Source organism: Zalophus californianus, chromosome 8 (assembly GCF_009762305.2).
Source record: "Zalophus californianus isolate mZalCal1 chromosome 8, mZalCal1.pri.v2, whole genome shotgun sequence".
NCBI classification, from domain to species: Eukaryota; Metazoa; Chordata; class Mammalia; order Carnivora; family Otariidae; genus Zalophus; species Zalophus californianus.
In genome coordinates, this window is record NC_045602.1 from 124,740,317 (window position 1) to 124,761,929 (window position 21,613).

Here is a 21,613-nt window from a genome sequence, read left to right on the forward strand (position 1 = left end):
TTATTCTATTTAACTCAATTTCCTTTTTTAAACATTGATCACAACTTACTAATTTAATTTTATAACCTGTTAATGGCCCATGACTCACAATTTGAAAAATAATGAATTAAAATGTATTCAGTTTCATGAAATACTTTGAAATTACATGTCAGAGTAGTTACACTAATTTACAAGGCAGTAGGTTCTCATCTCCCTATGTCCTAGCCAGCACTTGACTTTTTTTTTTTGCCAGTCTGATGAATCTAAAGCAGAATGTCACTGTTTTGATTTTTCTTTCTCTGATTTCCAATAATTTGTTTCTCTTCATATGTTTATTCACTACTTGAGTTCCTGTGGTGGGGCTTTGGCCTTGGTCCTCAATTGAGGACATTTCTGAGTTCCTCAGAAAGTGAGTTTGCCTATTTTTCTCTTGGGTTGCCAAATTTTTTTCTTGCTGATTTACTACTAAGTTTCTTATATAATTGAGATTTTAATTCTTTATCATCTGTTATCGTACAATATGCTGCAAATACCTTTTCCCGGACTGTTAATCATTCATTAACTTTGTGATGTCATTTATTGAATGGAAATCCATCAGTTATTTCCTTTATGGTTTTGTATCTTATTTAAAAAATGCTTCCCTAACTCAGTATCATAAAGATTTGCCTTTCAATTTTTTATAGCTTCTTAGTCCATCTGAAATTTGTCTTTACATGGTATGAGATAAGATGTTATTTTATTTTTTCCATACAGTGGAGTCACTTTCCCAACACCATTAAAATAATCCATCCTTTCCCCACCAATCTGTGTTGCCCCCTCTATCACATACCAAATATTCACATGCATAGGTCTCTTTCCGGATTCCTCTCTTCTGTTCCGTTGATCTGTAGTGCTTACACTTCAAAAAATTAAACTTTATAGTATGTCATAATATCGGGTAGGGTGAGATCCCCACCTTTGCTTTTTTTTTTTTTTTTTGAGACTACTTGTGTTAGCTACTCATGGAAACTTATTCTTCCATGCAAATTTTAGAATTAGTTTATCCAATTTCTCTCCCCCAAATATTAGTTAGAATTATAGGAACTGACACCATGACAATGCTGTGCCTTACCTTTCACAAACATATCTCCATTTATCTAAGAACTAAACCTCTCTTTCAGTGAGCTTTCTCTGACATGCTTGGTTAAGTTAATTTCTACATAATTCAGTTTCTCTCCTTCTTTTGCTCTCTTTTTTAATATTCTCCAATTTAATCGTTGGGAATGGTATCTTCTTTCAGGACAGCCAAGTTTTTTATTTTTATTTTTATTTTTTAAAGATTTGTTTATTTATTTATTTGAGAGAGAGTACATGAGAGGGGGTAGGGTCAGAGGGAGAAGCAGACTCCCCGCTGAGCAGGGAGCCCGATGATGCGGGACTCAATCCCGGGACTCCAGGATCATGACCTGAGCCAAAGACAGTCGCTTAACCAACCGAGCCACCCAGGCACCCCCAGGACAGCCAAGTTTTTTAGACAACTTCCCTTCATGACCCTGTCTCCTGGATCACCTCTTTGGCAAGGAATGACCCCAAAGATCTCAGAAACCCAGGCCCCTACCAGGACCAGGCAGATCCAGGAAAGCAGTCATCAGACGGGCAGTTGCCAAGAGTTCTAATCTGTCAAAGGTGCTGTGCACCTCTGAGGCTCTAAAACAGTCTTGCATATGAAATGAGATGGAAAGAATTATACTGACCTGGATTCCTTTCGAGAGTACCATAGGCTCATTTGAAGGGGATACTTAAACTGCTTGGGTATTGGGGGAGGGAAATGATGATTTGCACTGTTGAACTGCCTTCTAAGGAAGACAGCTCTGCTCAACTGCAGGGCCCTAGTCTCATTAAGCCAGTTATGCAAGTTCAGGGCCAGAGCTGAATTGCTTGTTGCCACAAGGGTTCTTCCTTCCCAGCTCTTTTCTTATGCCTCACCCAACCTCCCTTCTAAGCAAATGCTTAGAACATGCATTTAAAGGGAAAAAGAGACACTGGATTATTAGCTGCTCTGGGCACTATGCATCTCAGGCTGGCAAAGTAGGGGATAGTGCAAGAGCAAGGGGTTCCTGACAAGAATGAAGCAGAAGCCTGAACCTAAAGAAACCAGGAAATCAGGTAGACCACCAAGGTATGAACTTGGGAATGAGGACCAAGGCCAAAGCCCCACCACAGGAACTCTGGCCCATACAGGGGTAGAACAGGACTTCTTGAACTAAGTAATAGTCCAATTATTGAAACACCAGCACATGTCCCAAGAGAAAAAAAATAGCTAAAGACCTGACCGGGCAAATCTCCAAATGAAAAAAAATAAAGGGCCAATATAAGAAAAGAAAATGGTCAATCTCACTAGAAAGCAAAACAACAATAAGGGATTCCCCCCTGCCCCGTCTGATTGGCAAGGTTTTTTTTTTTCTTTTTCCTTCTCTTTGTTCTTTCTTGCTTGCTCCCTCTCTTCTTTATGACGATACTGATTGTTGAGAGACAGTGGTGGAAGGGCGCTCACGCACAGCTGATAGTTCTGTGAATTGGCACAGCTTATCTGGAGGGCAATTTGGCAGACTGTATTAAAAACCCTAAAGACAAGCACTCTTTGATCCAGCAATTCTACTTCTAGGAATTTTTCCTAAGGAAATAATTAGAAGTGAACACAAAGATGAATAATAGCAGCTTAACATTTACTGGGTGTTCACTCTGTGCCAGGCAATATGCTAAGCTCTTTACACTTACCTCAATTAGGCCCCACAGCCACATCCAATGGGATGGGTATTGCCATTTGCGGGTGGGGAACCTGAAGCTCAACAAGGGGTTGTAAATTGCACAAATTCAAGCCTGTCAAGCAAGTGATAGGCTGGGGCTCCAACCCCAATCTCTTTAACTCCCAAACCCATGCTCTGAACCACCTTACTATCCTACCCTCCAAAAAGCTGTATAAAAATGATGTTCCACATAGTACTGTTTAGAAGAGCAAAAATTCAGAAATAAACTTAATTGTGCAAAAACTGAAGGATAATTAAATAAATCATGTAGAATCGTATGATAAAATACATAATCATTAAGAAGAAGTTTTGAAAAAATTATGTCAGGAAAATATTCACGATATACTAACCAAAAAATATGTAAAACAGCTAGGTCCCATTTTAACTTTTAAAATGCATATATGCAGGGGCGCCTGGGTGGCTCAGTCGTTGAGTGTCTGCCTTCGGCTCGGGTCATGATCCCAGGGTCCTGGGATCGAGCCCTGCATCGGGCTCCCTGCTCAGCGGGAAGCCTGCTTCTCCCTCTCCCACTCCCCCTGCTTGTGTTCCCTCTCTCACTGTGTCTCTCTCTGTGTCAAATAAATAAATAAAATCTTTTTTTAAAAAATGCATATATGCCATTTTTATGAAGTTCAAAAGTAGGAAAGACTAGAGTGCAGTGATCAAGATTGTGGGGGGTTGTCAATTGGGAGGCCTGCGAGAGTGCTGGAAATGTTCTAGATCTTGATTTGGGTTGCGGGTCACATTGGTCTGTGCATATATAAAAATCAATCCAGTCGTATAATTAAAATCTGTGTGCTTTAGGGGCACCTGGGTGGCTCAGTCGTTAAGCGGCTGCCTTCAGTTCAGGTCATGATCCCGGGGTCCTGGGATCCAGCCCCGCATCGGGTCCCTGCTCAGCAGGGAGTCTGCTTCTCCCTCTCCCACTCCCCCTGCTTGTGTTCCCTCTCTCGCTGTGTCCCTCTCTGTCAAATAAATAAAATCTTTTTAAAAAATTCTGTGTGCTTTATATAAGTTTATATAAGCCATGTTCCACTAAAAAAGAAAAAAATACGTAAATGAATAGAAAAAGTCCTAAAGGAAAGCAACAGAAGAATGTTAGTAGTGATTGTTGCTAAATGTAATTTTCATTTTATTCTTTATACTATTCTCTACAGTTGACCCTTGAACAACATGGGTTTGAACTGCACGGGTCCACTTATACACAGATTTTTTTTTTCAATAAATACAGTCTAGTACTGTAAATATATTTTCTCTCTTTTATGATTTTCTTAACACTTTCTTTTCTCTAGTTCATTTTATTGTAAGAATACAGTATATAATACATATAACATACAAAATATGTGTTAATTAACCATTTATGTTACCAATAAGGCTTCTGGTCAAGAGTAGGCTCTTCGTAGTTACGTTTTGGGAGAATCCAAAGTTATATGTGATTTTCAACCGCTCAGGGTCATCAATGTCCAAGAGCCAATGGGTACTTTCTTTCCTTTCTTTTTTTTTTTAATTTTATTTATTTATTTTGAGAGATCGAGAGAGAGCACGCGAGCAGGAGAGGAGGCAGAGACAGAGGGAGAGAGAATTCTAGCAGACTCCATGCTGAGCGCAGAGCTCAAGGCAGGGCTCCGTCTCACGACCCTGAGATCACGATCTGAACCAAAATCAAGAGTTGGACACCCAACCAACTGAGCCACTCAGGCGCCCCCCCTTTCCTTTCTTTTTTTTACAATGTCTATATTAGTTTTGTAGTTAGAAAAAAAATATTGTCAAGTTCGTCATTGGAGGGGATGTGGGGAGGAGAGCACACACTTGAGAGCCAGTTATGGTCCAGACCTGGCACTCTGAGGGTGAACTGGAGTCTGGTCTTGCAGGCAGGACACCACGGTTCCGAGGACAGAGAGAATGAAGGAGAGAAGCCTGGTGCCCGGCCCTGCTTGATAGGTAAAGCTGAGAGAGAGGCTCCAGAAGAGCCTGGGATGGACTTGAAGTAACACCCTGAAGACAAATCACTGCAACTTTAAAAGCCTGCCGGGGTGGATGCTGCACAGAGCCGTCCCAGTCACAGCAACAGCTCCTGGCTCCTCAGCTCCTCATTCTGTTGCCAGTCAGACACCCGTGTTGCTCTCTGGCGATGACATCAGACCTCCGGGGAGCACACTGGCTGTCAATCAGAAGGCTTTCCTGGTAGCAGGAAGCTGTCTCTGCCTCCTCTCTTAAAGGGACAGCTTCTGCCTGGATAAGGGAGCTGGGTTTGGGCCCCCTTGCCTCTCTCTTTCCATTTAGAGTCTGATTCCAGGGCAGTGGAGAAATGAGACCGGGTGCAAGGCAGGTTCTCATGGCTGCTTCCTAAGCCTCAGCTCATCCCTGACAATGAAATCCTGCCAACCAAGAAGTGGATCAGAATATAGAATTTAAGTATAAAGAAGCTTTGTTATATAAGATTACCTGTAAATATTAAATATGCTTAAATATAGAACAAGAAGAAAATAGCTGGGCGAATTAGTTCTCCCTCCCTTGCTAAGAAATACCAATTTTATTAGGTCCATCAAATGTGTTTAGTAAAAACAAAACAAAAGAAACAAAACAAAACAAAAAAAAAAAAAAAAAACCCACATTTCCTAGCCTCTTATGCAGCCAGGGGTGACATATAATGCAGTTATGGCCAATGAGATATAGACTAGGAATTTGTGGAAGATTTCTTCCTTTTTTTTTTTAAAGATTTTATTTATTCATTTGAGAAAGAGATACAGAGAGAGAGACAGAGAGAGCATGAGCAGGGAGAGAGGCAGAGGGAGAGGGAGAAGGAGGTTCCCTGCTGAGCCGGGAGCCCGATGTGGGGCTTGATCCCAGGACCCTGGGATCATGACCTGAGCCGAAGGCAGACGCTTAACCATCTGAGCCACCCAGGCGCCCCGAAAGTTTTCTTGATAGAATCATTTTCTCCTTCTTTTAGTGAAATAAGGACATAGTGGCTGGAGCTGCAGCAGCTATTTTGTGATCATGAGGAAAACCCCAGGAACCTTGCAGAGACCCCAGTCCTGACATCCTTGAGGCCCTGAACCAGAGGCAGCAACTGTCTAACTCTTCATTACTTGTTTGTTTAAGCTACTGTTTGATTTTCTGTAACCCATGACTAAAAGTGATCTTTAACTGTTTCCACCCAACAGTGTAAACATAATAATATAGCTAATACAAAATGGGAAGTTTGGGGAGAAGAGATGAGAAAAAGCATAACAGTGCTAATGTTTCACAGGTAGTCACCACCTGAAATTGAAATATTTAGCTAAAAACAATGATAACTGCAACCTCCTGATGTTTTCTGGAGGGATCTTTGATGAGCTAATACTGCTTTCGATGGAAAAAGAGGATCTAAAGTTCAGATAGTCTTTCACCTTTACTTTCATTTACAAAAATTCTGTTAAATCCCAGTCAAATAAATGATGCAAATGATGAAAGATATTTGAAATGTCTTTCAAAATTGAAGAAGAGTATTATAATATGAAACAATTTTGATAAAATTATTTCTGATTATCTGTGTACATGCATCGAAAAATGCTTGGCATGACGTTCATTTAATTTGAATTATGCAAATTTCAGGCTTTTTAGGTTGTTTCTGTTTTTAGACTTTTAAATTTGAAATGATTGTAGATTTGCAGAAGAGTTGCAAAGACAGTGCAGAAAGTCCCATCTCATTTATTCTTCACTCGACTTGCTCTAACATTAACATCCTTACAGAAGCATGGTGCATTTATCAAAATGAAATTAACTTGGTGATAGGTGTGATGTGATTAACTATACTACAGACTTCATTGGGATTGTCCAATTTTTCCACTGATGTCCTTTTTCTGTTCCAGTTTCTGAACCAGGATACCATTTGCATTCAGATGTCATGCCTCCTCAGGCTCCTCTGGCCTCTGACAGTTTCTCCATCTTTCTTTGTCTTTCATAGTCTTGACACTTTCAAAGAGGAGTGGTCAGATATTTTGTAGAATATCCTCAATTTTGGCAAACCTCATGTTTTCTCATGATTAGACCGAGGTTGTAGGTTTGTGGGGGAGTGATGTACTCTTCTTACCACATCACAGCAGGGGCACATAATATCAACATGGCTTACCACTCATGATGTTGACCTTGATCACTTGACTTTCTCACTTTTTTTTTTTGTACTTTTCCATATTGCTTTACCCGCTATAATAAGGATGCGAAACCAGTGAGTCTGGAAGTACTTCATAAACCGAAGAACTCCAAAAATGTGAGGGTTAAATTTTTTATTTGAAAGAGAGAATTGATGTCCCAGCCTTGGTAGAAAGAGGGAATTGGAGATAAGTATAGTTACATCATCAATGTTTAATTGGTCTGGAGGCTAGCCAGGGTGGCAGGGAAAGATAGAGATGACTTTGGAATTTATGTAACTGCTAGCAGAACAGATTATTAGGGCCTCATCCAGATATTTTTAATATGATATATTTCCCTTTCCCTTGTATGATATATTTCCCTATCCCTGGGTAAAAGTGGAGGCCACTCCACTTAGCCTAGTCGGAAATGACCTAAGAGAGGAGAGCTGATTGTGCGGGGAAAGCGAGTGGATGCGGTAACTCACACTGACTAAGCCCCATCTCTGGTCCAGGTGCTTCCCCTTATCCATTTCATCCTCACAATGCTGCTAGCTAAGCATGATGATCATCTCCACATCATAAATGGGCAAATTCAGATTCAGAGAAGTGAAGCGACTTGCCCAAAGCCACACACTGCCAGTTAACCATCACATATCTCCCAGGCAATGTATTGGGTGGGTACAGGAAAGCTGCTGTTTGAATCGAGATCTCCCACATACCAAAACTTCACTCTCTCTCTTCCACTTCGCACCACCTGCTGCCGGGGAAGAACTGTGGTCAAGTCCAGGAATTCCAATCATGGGGAAAGATGGTGAGCTATGGAGACTATCTACTATCCATCAGATTTTTCATCTTCTTCAAAATCTCTCTGTCTCCTTACTGATCAGAGTCACCTCACATGAATTCTGGGTTCAGGACCCCACTACCCTTTGGATGCCTTGGACAGCTATCCTCTGCAATCGGATGGGACCGAAGGCCCAGGGTAACTGGGGCAGCCTTTCCCTAGGATGCATCCAGCCAGGATGCAAAGAGAAACAAAGGGGAGAGGGGAAAAGGGAACGAAAGGGGCAGAGTGGGTTGGTGGGGGGGGGGAGAGAGAGAGAATGAATTGATTGCTTGGTTTGGGATTCCAGACTCTTCTTCCAGTCTGCCCTAAAACCAGCCCTAGTTTTGTCCCTCCTAAGGATAGATTTGAGCTTCAATTTTATTGAAGCTGATTCAAGTTTAGTTTTTGTAACTTGAAACCAAAGTGTCCTGACGAGTACATTTGCCTTACTCTGGTTTCTGTTCACTCTTGGTATCACTGTGCCTGTGTGGCCTTTGCCTATCTGGGCCCCCAGATCTGTTTCATGAGTGGCTATGGCTACAGGCTCTGGAGTCAGAGAGACTGGGGGTCAAATCCCAGTTCTTGCACCAAAAAGCTATATGGCCTTAGACAAGGACGTTACCTCCCTGAGCTTGTTCAATCTGATAAAATGGAGTGATAGTATTCCTGCAAGGGGTGTTATAAGACTTACACAAGATAATGTATGCAAAGTGCTTAGCACAACACAAATTTAGCTTAGCATTCAATAAATGGCAGCTGTGATTATTAGCATTATTCAATTCTCCTTGCCAACTGGTCACAACTTGTTGATTTCCCAATTCCATGAGACACCTGCAGACCTAAGCCATTTTTTTCTCACCACATAATTCATATGCCACTGGAAGCCTATGGGTAAGTCCCCCCAGGGGTAGGAGTCTACCTCTGCCCCTTAAGTTACAACTCAGAGCTGGCATTCCAACAAAGATTTGGAATTGTATGGCCAACCTGTGTCTGGTGCTATGTCAGTAAATATTTCACAGCTAGCGCTCCAAAATAAACGTTAACAAAAAATGTTTTTGCTAATTTCCATAGTGTAAATACTCCTTCCACGTCTGATTCCAAGCTATCAATGCAATGTCATTCAACACAGAGTTGGGAAGAATGTGTGCAGTTGACCCTCATGAGCTAGAGCTGGCCAGCTCCAGCACACCAGTGTCTATGCGAGGTGGAATTTCTCCCAAGAAGGCGGTATGGGCAGGGAAAGTATTCCAAAAGCTGTCTCCTAGAACAGTGATTAAAGTGGTGGTAGTGTGTCTTAGCCTGGGTTCTCTGGAAGCAAGGTCTGAAATGGGACTCTTGTTGGAGTGATTTATTGAGGGATCGCTCAGGTGAAGCCTTTGAGGGGCGAAGGGAAGCAGAATGGGACAAGGGAGAAAGATAGGCCAAAAAATGTGGGTTCAGCTGAAGTCTTGCCTCTGTCTAATTTCAAAGAGAACTCGAGGAGCATGAACACTGCCATGGAGTTATCCTGGCCTGCGGCAAGGGGGCGGGGGACTCACACGTCCAGTTAGTCAAGTCGTTGGGTGGTGGCTACCTTCAGGGGCACAACTTTCCAGGCCTTTCCTGGCAAGGGAGTTCCATTGGCCGAGGGGTAGTCTCAGAAGGGAGTAGCCGTGACCTGTGAGGAACCAACCCTCACAGCAGCTGGGAGATGAGTGCACCAGCCTGGTAAAGGGCGTCTAGGTGGGGTGTCATCTACTATGGTGTCATCTACTATGTAGTGATAAACATGCTGATAATTTTTACAGTGAAGATGACGGAGATGGAAATATCAGAAGTGGTAGCTGTGGTCGGCAGGCTGCTGCTGCTGGCAACACTAGGCTTGGTTGGGTTGGTGGTGATGGCATTGATGGTACTTGGTGGCATGGTGGTGATGGCGGTAATGATGGTCGTATAACAGTAATGGTAGGGGCGCCTGGGTGCTTAGTCGGTTGGGCGTCTGACTCTTGGTTTTGGCTCAGGTCGCAATCTCGGGGTCATGAGATCAAGCCCTGCTTCTCTCTCTCTCTCTGCCCCTCCCTCCCCCTGCTCGCTCTTGTTCTTTCTCTCTCTCTCAAATAAATAAATAAATATTTAAAAAAAAAACAGTAATGGTAAATGGTGGTGTTGATGGTAACTGGTGGCTTGATGGGGATAGTGCTGGTGGTGGTGGTGGCGGTAACTGGAGGCATGCTGATGGCCGAGCTCCTGTGGGTGACGATGAATACGGCAAAGGTGCTGGTTATTGGGAGGGACCAAGGATACCAAAATCCCTATTTCTTCAAAGATTGTCTCTTTCTTTTATGCTTTGTATTTCTACAGCAGCCCTGGGGAACAAAACTACTCAGAATTTCATCTTGTCGAGACCAGTGAATGAAAACATGACTGAGAAAGTTGAAATGCATTCATTTCACCAGTGATGTCCTGCTGTGTGTGTGTTTTGTTTTGTTTTGTTTTTTGACAACACACACATTCTCCAGGGCTGTGATTTATTCCGTTTGCCACTCTATGTCTTGGTTCACTGTGAAATGTAGGGGCGTGGTGACTGCAGACTTCTTCACCCATCAAACCTATCAGCAGAGTTTAACACACCAACATTATACCAGGACATCCTGGAGATTGCTAGAATGAATCCATCCTGCACTCAACGTGGGATGGTTGTTTTCAGCCAAAGAGCCTCGCTTGTAAGGACAAGGGCAGAGTGACTGATGTGAGTAAGCAGGTCAGCGTGCTGGTGGGGAGTGTGTCAGGGGAAGAGTCTGCAGAGTGGACGTCCTTTTATCTACCTCGGCGTCTGCCTGGATTTCTCTTCCTTCTCCTCCCTCCCTGGAGGGAGGCAGTGAGGCAGGAGGGGGTGCTCACTTTCCACTCCAAGCACCTATCACGTTATAGCTTCAATAAAGTAGCTCCCTACATGAGAGGTATTCTGGGACAAATGTAGAATTCATTCACTCATTCAGTAAATATGTTTTTAGCCTCAGCTACAAGCCAGACACTAAGCTAGGTGCTGGGGATAGAGTATTTGGAAGGGGATGGGGGACAAAAGTCCTCACCCATAAGAGCTTATGTTCTAGTAGTTTAAATATGTCTCATTCTTATCACACACAGAGGAGGAAATTGAGGCTTTGGTTTGACCAAAGTTCAGAGCTCAGATTTGAACTAAGGTCAGCCAACTCCCAAAACCCATCCCCCTTGACCAATTCTATATTAACCTGCAATGAACTTTTTTTTTGGGGGGGGGGGTTTGCACCCAACATCTTCTTGCCGTTCTTCTGGTACTTGAAACCTCAGGTTGCTTCCAGAAAACCACTCTTTCCGACACCATCTAGAAAGGTCAGTCAAGGCACCCTGCCCTCCTTAACTGTGGAGTGGGCTCATGACTCAAGCTATATCATCCCAATGCTGGTTTCTGCTATCCAGACTGCCTGAAACTATGGTTCCCTTTGTGTTCAAGTTGGTTCTCCAGCTTTGCCTGAAATTCTGTGAGCCATCGAATATTCTTCCCCCAAACTATTTTTTTCTCCAGCTCAACAGAATCCTTTTCTGTTGCATGCAATCAAATAATCAGACTGACATGTGGTCACTTCACCCTCTGAGCCTCAGTTTGGACCTCGGGCAAGTTTTGTGATCTGCTAACTAGGAGGCATAATACCCATCTTGCAGGAAGCAGAAGGGAAGCTCTTGTCAACATCCCTGTTTTCTAGCACCTTCTTCAGACTCTAACCTCCTGGGAAAAGCTTCCCCATTCTTCGCTGGGGCTGCCAGACATGAAGATGCTGCATACTCAGCAGAAGTAGTGAAGGAGCCTGAGCTATATTTGAGCTTCCCTGAGAATACACAGACACAGCCTCTTGTGCTCTGGCTGGCCAAGGAGAGTGTAATTAACAGACTCTTCTTCAGAGCATCGACTGAACAGGTGATAGCTCAGCAAGTTCAGAATCACAGCCATGGCCAATTTCTCCTCCCCCAGGTCTATTTTTGAGTCACCACAGGTGCTTATGAAGGCCACATGTCAAGACTACAGGGCAGAGGAGAGACTTTTCTTAGAGAACCTGTCAGTTAGGATTGCATGAAGTTGACAGAACAGAAATCTGGCCAAATAAAGCTTTCTTTTTCTCATGTAGCAAGGAGCCTGGAGGTAGGCAATCCAGGCTTGTACGGAGGACTTATTACAAAGAGATCACTAAGGACTGAAGCTTCTTCTGTCTTCCTGCTCTGCTATCCTTAGCAAGTGGCTCTCACCCTCATAGTCACAAGATGGCTGCTATACTTCCAGAAACCTCATCTACATTCCAGGCAGGAATGAGAACAAAGGCAATGAGGAAAAAGCTTGTCCCTGCTGACTTCCCCCACCCCTTAGTATGAAAAAGATGATAGATTCCCAAGAAGTCCCAGCCAAAGGTCCACTTACATCTCATTGGTCAGAACCGGGTCAGGGGACCACCCTTAGCTGCAAGGGAGTACAGGCAGGTATTTTTTTTTTTAACTGGGTGCATTTTATTCAAACAAAATTAGGATTCTGTTACTAAGTAAAAAGGGGAGAACAGACATTGTTCAGCAACTAGGAGTGTCTGTCACAGAATGTGAGATGGAGAATGGATGTTTGTGAGGGAAGTCTCTGAGGGTCTGAGTCAGAAACACAAGAGATGGACCAGGTTCTGGAGCCTCTGAGTGTCAAGATAGAGAGCCATCATCCTTACTGTGACATACAGAGAAAACCAGGCACCACAGAAATATGTTCTGTAAAGACATGTTCCGAAACATGTAAAAGGTAGAGGGGCTTATCAGAAAGAGCCAAACGTCCTGATTTTAAATCTCAGTGCTGCCGGATACCAACTCTGTGACCTGGGGCAAGTCACTTAACCTCTCTGGGCCTCTCCGTTTTCTCAACTATAAAATGGGGAGGATAATTTGCGCAGTTTTTGTGTGGCTCAAGCAAGACCCCACGTATAAATTGTACATTGCAGGCATCTGACAAATGAGAGTTATTATTGGTCTAACTCCCTCATTTTCTTTTTTTTTAATATTTTATTGTTATGTTAATCACCATATATTACATCATTTGTTTTGGTGTAGTGTTCCATGATTCATTGTTTGTTCATAACACCCAGTGCTCCATGCAGAATGTGCCCTCTTTAATACCCATCACCAGGCTAACCCATCCCCCTACCCTCCTCCCCTCTAGAAACCTCAGTTTGTTTTTCAGAGTCCATCATCTCTCCTGGTTCGTCTCCCCCTCTGACTTACTCCCCTTCATTCTTCCTCTCCTGCTATCTTCTTCTTTTTCTTTTTTCTTAAAATATGTTGCGTTATTCGTTTCAGAAGTACAGATCTGTGATTCAACAGTCTTGCACAATTCACAGCGCTCACCGTAGCACATACCCTCCCCAATGTCTATCACCCAGCCACCTGATCCCTCCCACCCCCCACCACTCCAACAACCCTCAGTTTGTTCCTGAGATTAAGAATTCCTCATATCAGTGAGGTCATATGATACATGTCTTTCTCTGACTGACTTATTTCACTCAGCATAACACCCTCCAGTTCCGTCCACGTCGTTGCAAATGGCAAGATCTCATTCCTTTTGATGGCTGCATAATATTCCATTATGTATATATACCACATCTTCTTTATCCATTCATCTGTCGATGGACATCTTGGCCCTTTCCACAGTTTGGCTATTGTGGACATTGCTGCTATAAACATTGGGGGGCACGTACCCCTTTGGGTCCCTACATTTGTATCTTTGGGGTAAATACCCAGTAGTGCAATTGCTGGATCGAATGGTAGCTCTAATTTCAACTGTTTGAGGAACCTCCATACTGTTTTCCAGAGGGGTTGCACCAGCTTGCATTCCCACCAACAGTGTAGGGGGGTTCCCCTTTCTCCACATCCCCGCCAACATCTGTCGTTCCCTGACTTGTTAATTTTAGCCATTCTGACGGGTGTGAGGTGGTATCTCATTGAGGTTTTGATTTGGATTTCCCTGATGCCGAGCGACGTGGAGCACTTTTTCATGTGCCTGTTGGCCATTTGGATGTCTTCTTTGGAAAAATGTCTGTTCATGTCTTCTGCGCATTTCTTGATTGGATTATTTGTTCTTTGGGTGTTGAGTTTGATAAGTTCTTTATAGATTTTGGATACTAGCCCTTTATCTGATATGTCATTTGCAAATATTTTCTCCCATTCTGTCGGTTGTCTTTTGGTTTTGTGGACTGTTTCTTTTGCTGTGCAAAAGCTTTTTATCTTGATGAAATCCCAATAGTTCATTTTTGCCCTGGCTTCCCGTGCCTTTAGTGATGTTTCTAGGAAGAAGTTGCTGCGGCTGAGGTCGAAGAGGTTGCTACCTGTGTTCTCCTTTAGTATTTTGATGGACTCCTGTCTCACGTTTAGGTCTTTCAACATTTGAACTCCCTCATTTTCTAAATGGTGAAAATGAACCCTAGAGAGGGGAAGCAAGATGACCTAAGTCACACAGCCAGACAGAGGCAGAGCTGAGACCAAGGCCAGCTTTCCGACATCCGACCTGGGCTGTGTTCCATTTCACCACCACTCTCCCTGTTAAAGAAAACTATTAACTTTCACCAAAGTTTGGAATTAGGCCCGAGCAGTGGAACAAAGTAGCAGGTTCAGAATTCTTTTTTTTTTTTTTTAACTGAACAAAGTGCTTTCAGATGCTTCAGATGCCCAAAGTCCATCAGAAAAGGAAAAGACATCCTGATATACCGCCTCTGGTGAATTCTAGTCTTCACTATTTTTATCGTGATTCGTATGCACTGAGCACGCTAACCACGTGTGACGTAAAGTGGGAGTCCACCCCCAACGGCCAGAGCTAACACTGACCAGGCACTGTGTTAGCTTTCTATCGCTGCTGTAACAAATGAACACAAACCCACATGTAGTTAATCACTGAAGTCTCTGTTCCTTCTGCTCCTGTCCCACTGTGTTTTGACAGAGATTTCCTCGAACACCAGGAACTAAAAACAGAAGAAACAAGACACACCGCTCAGAACTGGTGGTTACCAGAGAGGATGGGGTGGGGAATGGGCACAATGGGTGAAGGGGGTTGGAGGTACAGCCTTCCAGTTACGGAATGCGTAAGTCACAGGGATGAATATATAGCAAAGGGAATATAGTCAAGGGTAATGTCATAGTGTATGGGGACAGATGGTGGCTACCCTTGTGAGCACAGGCTGAATCACTATGTTGTACACCTGAAACTAATATCACATTGTGTGTCCACTATACTTCAATTACACACACATGCACACACCACGCTCAGTATGTACAGACTGGCCCTGGGCCGGGGTGCTCCTCGTTCACAACTCTGCCCCAGACGGCACCCCTGTTCGCACTGAGCCGTTTTTTTTTTAAAGATTTTATTTATTTATTTGACAGAGAGAGACACAGCGAGAGAGGGAACACAAGCAGGGGGAGCGGGAGAGGGAGAAGAAGGCTTCCCGCAGAGCAGGGAGCCCAACATGGGGCTTGATCCCAGGACCCTGAGATCATGACCTGAGCTGAAGGCAGATGCTTAACCGACTGAGCCACCCAGGTGCCCCGCCATTTTGCTTTTTAAAGGCTTCCCTGCTGACTCTAATGTGTAGCCAAGGTTGACATCCACTACTCTGGGATCCTTGGCATCACTACTTTCAACAAGCTCCTCTGCTGATCCCGGTGTAGCCCATCCAAGCTTTGGGATCCTGAAGATTAAATAAACTCTGGGACTGACCTCAGGAAGTCCATTTTCTCCCCCTTCCTCTAGTTCCTGGGAGCCAGACAGGATGAAGAGGTCAGACTTTGTGTGCATGGCCTTCCATCTGCCCACTGCAGCACGTGGTACCCATGCAGATATCCCGGAGTGAGTTGTTGCATTTGGGGTTAGTGCAAAGAATTGTTCCCATTTGCTTCCCAAAGGAATCAGAAGGGAAATAAAGAAAGGAACCCAGGATGTGCCAGATTCCTGCCTCCAAGTGTAACAGTTCAACCGAAGCTTGTCAGCACATCTCTGTTGGGACTTGGCATATGGGTCACCTCCACCCGAGCTAGAATCCCCCGGAAATCACTAAGATTTCAGGTCACAAGCTTTCAGGCTTTCGAGCTTTCAATGCAGCCGAGAGGACGAAGATCTCTCAGTCCAGCTGAACTCCAGGGTGTGCCCCCTCACAGACATGAGGTCCTTGAAGAGTAAGTCATTCCGGGATGACCAAGAGATTTCCTCCTCTCTCACCATGTATGATCACGGACAAGGCTTCCATGATCTGAGTCTCCATTTCCTTGCGTGGATGGTGAAAATAATTACCTATCTCACTTCTTGTTATTGCTGTAGAAGATAAAGGCAGGGGAAGAAACACAGTCATAATAAATGTGTAGTAAAGAATAAAATAATGATAAATGTGTACTTTAGCCCTGTTTTTGTTAAAAAATTATGTATGTCTCTTTATACATATTTTGATCTTTATATGTTTGTGTGGGTGTATAGGTATATTTACGTGTGTATGTACACAGTGCTGTCTAGAACAATGTTCGCCGAATAGGTAGTGGGATTGGAGGTGATTTTTGTTGTCCTCTTTGTAATTTTCTAACTTGCTTATGATGTGCATGTACCTATTCTTACAAAAGAATACTGAGCTTTTGGGTCAAGAGAGCTGATTAAGTCCTTCTTTTCATCTCTCCTCCCTCCAAATATCCCATTGAAATGACAAAATAAGCCTTAAAGGACTAGTGAAAGCTATCAAAATAATAGTAATAATTACTTTTAGAACTATGAGGTTTAAAATCTGGCCCATAGTGCTTGATGATTATTGTCTCCAACCCCCATCCACTTACAGCCCTAAAAAGAACATTAATAGGGGGGGATTCTTAACCCTTCTTATGCCCCGGACCCCCTGCAGTCTGGTGAAGCCTGTGGACCTTTTCTCAGCATCATATTTTTAAATGAATAAGCGTCTGTGCATGAGATTACAAAGGAAATCATTTATATCAAAAGGCAGTTATCAAAATATTTTAAAAAACAAATCTCTCATATAGTAACATATGTGCTTCTGTATTAGAAGATTTAGCAGTGTGTCTAATAACCACCATCATTTCAAAGTCGTGATGAGCATAAGTGGTATTTTGAAATGACTTCAACAGTAGCATTATGATAGAAAAATATCTGGTTTCTATGGGTGATGAAGTCACTGGAAGTGCTAATACTACCACAGTTTGTTGCTTATGTATGTAAGTGAAGAAAATGCTGCATTGAAATTGAGCTTTGTGAAAATAAAGACCATGTTTCCCCTCCAGCATCATAGACCTCCAAATTTAATAGAATATGTGTTCCCAGAGATCTTTGCTTAGATCTGTTCATCTGTCTATTTGATCTCTTTCTCATTTACATTTTTCCTCAAATGTACGAGGGTCCTTGGCTGTCTGCTCATATGGGAACATGGGACCCAGACTAAAGTTTATTGGACACCATGTGATTGGCAGGAGGTCTTATTCACTGCCAGCTTCGGTAAGACTATTAGGAAGCCCCCAACATATCTTTCGGTTCTTCCTCCTGAGCTGGTCAAATTCCCCAGAGACGGTTCTTCTAGTTTCTTTTCCGGAGCCCATAATTCTCCCTGCCAGCGTTCTGGAATCTAGGTCAGGAAAGAAGCCTCTAAGGAGAAGATTGGGTGGGGCACGTCAGCTTCCATAGATGAACTGTCGCTTAATCCCTCTGCTTTCAGGATGATGCCCCATCGTCCACCACACGTGGTGTTTCCCGACCCAGATGCCCTCTTGTCACAGCCCACTGCCATGCCGTCCAAGACAGCCGCTTCTGCCACGTGCCACTAGTTAGATTTAAATTCATTAAAATAAATGAAAGAAACGTTCAGGTCCTTAGTTGCACTAGCCACCTTTCACGGGCTCAGTAGCCCCACAGAGCCAGTGGCCAGCTACTGTATTGGACAGTGCTTGACATCTCTGTCGTTGCAGAAAGTTCCATTGAACGGTGCTGCTCTAGAGCCAGGGTGGGCATTTTTTTTTCCCCCTGTTAAGGGCCAGATAGTAAATATTTTTGGCTTTGCACGCCATATGGTCTCCTTCGCACCTACTTAACTATGTCATTGTAGCCTGAGAGCAGCCGTAGACAATACATGGAACATACATTGGAACGCATGGCCACGTTCCCACCAAACTTTATTTATGAGCACTGAAATCTGACTTTCATAGCATTTCCACGTGTCACCAAATGTTATTCTTGTTTTGATTTTTTTTTTCCTAACCATTTGCAAAGATAAAACTATTCTTAGTACGGGCTGTACCTCACCAGGCAGCAGGCTAGATTTGGCTTATGGACCATAGCTTGCTGACCTCTGTGTATTGCCTTAAAAAAAAAAAAATCCCTGTAACAGTTATTTTAGTTATTTTAGTACGTTCAAGGAGAAAGCAGTAGCTAAGGTGTATAGTCTTTTTTACCTAGAAGTCTCATTACTGTTCAGGGCCTGTCTTCTCCCAGCATCTTAGGACCTATCGGCACAGAACCCTAGTTCTCTCACTCTGATATTCACCTGTCTGTTTGGTCTCATATCATTCACTATTCTCCACCTAGTGTCCAGCATAATGTTGGACATGCGGTGGGCTCTTCATCAGTAGAGCTGAATGATCAAATGCTCACCAAGCCACCTTCTTTGTATAATTTGTATAATTTGGCATTTCACTGCCTTCACAAAAGAATGTGCTGGTCGTGCTGATGAGAATATTCCAGTCTGCTCCGCAATTATGTTTCCCGTTATCAGTGAATACACTGACGTTCTGATTTTCCACATCAGTCCCGTGAGCTTGGTAAATGTAATCCCACCTCGGAGAGAAGACATCAGCTTCTAAGCCCGTGTAGAATCAAACAAATCTTGGTTACAGAAGCGTTAAGTCTCAATTGAATTTGGTAAGAAGACTTGTAAAGAGAGGGGAAATAATCTGACAGACATAAGTACTGGGAGGTTTTACATGCAGGGCTGAAAAATGCCTTCTCAACAAGATAAGGGAGAGAAGGTTGCAGAATGTTAACACTGCCAAGGCCGTAAGAGGACAATATGCCCAGGGCATTGTTGGAAACCAATTGGATGGGGCAACAGCCACAGGTTAGATAAAACCTTACGTATCCCAGACTCCTAGAAGATAACAGGAGAAAAACTTAAGTCTGGTGATGCCTTTTTAGATATAACACCAAAGCCACGATCCACAAAAAAAATCATTGATTATTAGCTGGATTTCATTAAAATTTAACACATCTGCTATGCAAAAGATAATCGGAAGAGAACGCAAAGACAAGCAAGAGGTTGGGAGAAAATACTTGCAAAAGACACATCCGATAAAGGACTGCGATCCAAAATATGAAAAGAACACTTAAAACTGAACAATAAGAAGACAAACAATCCAATTAAAAAACAAGTCAAAGACCCCACCAGACACCTCACCAAAGATGATACATACATGGCAAATAAACATATGCAGATATGTTCCACATCGTACGTCATTAGGGAAATGCAAAATCAATGCAATGAGACACCACCACACAACCATGAGGCGGGCCAAACTCCACAGAGGATCGACGACACCAGATGTAGGTGAGGATGTGGAATGACAGCAATTTTAATTCACTGTACAGTGTCTGGAGAAATATCCCCCTTCCTACTGAGTGGCCTCCCACCTCCCAGTCTGCCTGACATCAGATCCCAGAGCCATAAGTTGTCTGGTTAATTGACTGCCTTACCTGTTTTTATGCCAAGTCCACGAGAGGTAAGATAAATATGTGAGAACGATTTGGGGCACAATGGGTCTTACAGACTTAACAAACACATACTAGGCACCTGTAATCTAGCACATTCTTTCAGTTGTATCTTCACTCACAGTTTACAGCTGAGGAAACATTTATCCCTCAAGAGGATGAATGACTCGCTCCATTTATATAAAGTTCCAAAAACAAAAGGAATTAATTGACAGTGTTAGAACAGAAGAATGGGTAATCTCCGGGGAAAAGGGATAGGTAGTGATTGGGAAAAGCACAGGGGGCCAACTTCTTGCTGGTAAGAAGCTATTTCTTGACTCGGTCTTGTTCTCTGGCTGTGATAATTCATCCATTTGTACACTTATGATTCATGCTTTTTTTGTTTGATATACTTACATCAATATGTATTAAAATGCCTCATATGTTATTGCTAAAATGAAAACTGATAGATGGTTGAAATCGAAATTGAAGAAAGTCCTCCTAACATAGAACAAAAAGATGGAGATGGAAAAGACAGAGAGAGGGGCACCTGGGTGGCTCAGTTAAGAGACTGTGTCAGACACAATACATTTTAAAGATTCTAAAAGTTTTTCATGGATTGAAAATATATTCATCTATGAAGAAAAAAGACTCAGACCGGTATTAGATTTCCCATCAGAACGGGGCACCTGGGTGATTAGTTGGTTAAGTGGCTGACTCTTGATCTCAGCTCAGGTCTTGATCTCAGGGTCGTGAGTTTGAGCCCCATGTTGGCCTCCACACTGGGCATGGAGCCTACCTAAAAAACAAAAAACAAAAAGAAGAAGAAGAAGAAGAAGAAGAAGAAGAAGAAGAAGAAGAAGAAGAAGAAGAAGAAGAAGAAGAAGAAGAAGGATTTCTCATCAGAAGTGAAAAGCCAAATGCCCATAATGTAGTATATTAAAAGTTCTGAGATTTCTAACCTAGAACTCTATTCCTTGCCAAATGTAATCAAGTAGGAGGGTAAATTTAAGACATTTTCAGACTTGCCAGGACAAGAGAAAGTTTGTCTTTTTTTGTAATCTGTTTTTTTAAGGTATGGACAAAACATGGAAGTCTTGGTTATGTTTGCAGGACAGAATATAATAATGTTCACTGCATCAGTTAGGATATGCTTGGTTATGCTGCAGTAATAAATAACCCCCAAAATCTCAGAGGCTTAGGACAACAAAGATTTACATCTCCCTCATACTACACGTTGACGGTCTATGGGTGGGGGTGCTCTGCTCTCCTGGGACCCAGACGGACGGAGGCTCTTCCATGTGGAATGTTGCTAGGTGTAGCAAGAAGCAGGAGAGCATGCGTGTCTTCGTGCAGGGCATGGAACTCCCTCAGCCGTTAGACGCTCCAGCCGAGAGTGACAAAAGTCACTCCCTCCCACAGCCCCTCGGCAAGCACTAGTCACATGGTTACACGCAACTAAAAGGGGGTGGGGAACTCCTGAAATCAGCGAAGCTGACAAAAGGTGGAAAATAGAAGCAGGGAGGAAAGACTGAAAAAAAATACTGCTCATGCCTTCCCCTTTGGGCGTCAAAAGGGATTGTCCACATTGTGGAAGAAGAAAATAGAGGTTAGGTTTATTGACCTTATGGGGAGAAACGAGAACTACAAGTAAGTATATAAATATCAATGGTAGAAGAAAGCAGAGAGTATAAGTAAACTTTACAGGCAGTAAATATTGTCTAGCTATTGTTCATATTTAGGGAGATTATCACTAGAAAATCAAAATGAGTACAAGAGGTTGCCCCAAGGGAGTTGGGAGATGGGCACGAGAGTTTGCTTTTCATGGTAAACGGTCCTGTGCTGTTTGATATGTTATCACGTGTGTGGACGTATTCACAAGGCTCTCCGGAGAACAGATGTGTCTGTACCTGTGTGTGTATGAGAGAGAAGGAGAGAGACTTATTGCAGGAATTGGCTCACACACACACACACACACACACACACACACACACACACACACACGACCTGATGTCTGTAGGCTGGAAACCAGGAAAGCCAGTGGTGTAAGAGACCAAAGGCCTGGGACCCGAGGGAGCAGATGGTGTAAGTCCTGATCTGAGTCTAAAGAGCTAAGAACCGGGAGTGCCAGTGTCCAAGGGCGGGAGAAGAA